This window comes from Schistocerca serialis, chromosome 2, assembly GCF_023864345.2.
Source record: "Schistocerca serialis cubense isolate TAMUIC-IGC-003099 chromosome 2, iqSchSeri2.2, whole genome shotgun sequence".
Classification (NCBI taxonomy): domain Eukaryota; kingdom Metazoa; phylum Arthropoda; class Insecta; order Orthoptera; family Acrididae; genus Schistocerca; species Schistocerca serialis.
The window spans coordinates 1,139,117,291-1,139,118,547 of NC_064639.1; the positions used below are offsets into that span (position 1 = coordinate 1,139,117,291).

Consider the following 1,257-nt stretch of genomic DNA (forward strand, 5'->3'; position numbering starts at 1 on the left):
GCTTGCGTAAAGGCAAACACCGCTTATTCATTATTCATCTGATTAAGGCGAAGTTTGTGGGAAGACTGATATCCTACCCGGTCGCACAATTAGATTTTTAATGAAGCTGAGTTTTTTTTTCTCCTGAAGCACAGGAAGCGAGTGGGACGATTATACTCGAGTAAAATTCGCGTCCAAGTCAGTGGAGGAAGTTTAGGACAGGAACCAAGCGCTTTTATGTAGGACCGAGGAATTCAGCGATAAATCACATCCAGCTGCGGCATACAGTCACAATTTTCACAGCATTTTTCGCAGATTCAAAGGGCGCTGAACGAGTTGAATCAAAAGCATAAGGGAAAAGTTGTAGCTTCCGAAAAAATGCTTAAATAGCTCAAACAATCAAATCAAAATTTAAATAAAAAACCGAATTTAAACTGAGTACAGGCAATTTCCTTTCATTAGCAGGCCCTGTCACGCTGCACCTAGACATGTTATGTCTCCTGGGGAATCATGAATGATCGTCAGAGCCGATGTCAGACGAAATCTGAAAATTTATTTTCTTCTCTGATCCCGAGTCAAATGGCGCAGTGATTAAATCAGGCGACTCGTATTCGGGAGGACTGTGACTCAAATCCACGTACAATACGATTTAGTTATTTCCCTAGAACGATGAAGGTGAAGGCTTGGATTGACCAACTTTAACCTCAATCGTTCCCAAAATTACGTTAAACTATAATCTTGTTTTCTTCTGTCTCTCTCACCCGTCTACCTGTCTCCTTCACTTCCTCCCTCAACCCTACATACTCTCTTTCTCTCGATGTGCATGTGTGTTGGTGTGTGTTATAATGTTGTCTTAGCTCCGTACGATTCCTGTGCCTTGTTGGTCAAATAAACAACAATCAAATTCCAGAATGAGATTTTCACTCTGCAGCGGAGTGTGCGCTGATATGAAACTTCCTGGCAGATTAAAACTGTGTGCCCGACCGAGACTCGAACTCGGGACCTTTGCCTTTTGCGGGCAAGTGCTCTACCAACTGAGCTACCGAAGCACGACTCACGCCCGGTCCTCACAGCTTTACTTCTGCCAGTATCTCGTCTCCTACCTTCCAAACTTTACAGAAGGTCTCCTGCGAACCTGCAGAACTAGCACTCCTGAAAGAAAGGATATTGCGGAGACATGGCTTAGCCACAGCCTGGGGGATGTTTCCAGAATGAGATTTTCACTCTGCAGCGGAGTGTGCACTGATATGAAACTCACAGCAGGTTCGCAGGAGAGCT

The 1,257-nt window shown here is 44.4% G+C and overlaps 1 non-coding gene across 1 annotated transcript; it reads right to left on the minus strand.

Annotated features, from left to right (window-relative positions):
* Window positions 1-954: 954 nt before the first annotated feature.
* Trnal-caa (transfer RNA leucine (anticodon CAA)) lies at window positions 955-1,029 on the minus strand. Its single transcript has one exon. It is a non-coding gene; the product is annotated as a tRNA-Leu (tRNA).
* Between the last annotated feature and the right edge of the window lie 228 nt (window positions 1,030-1,257).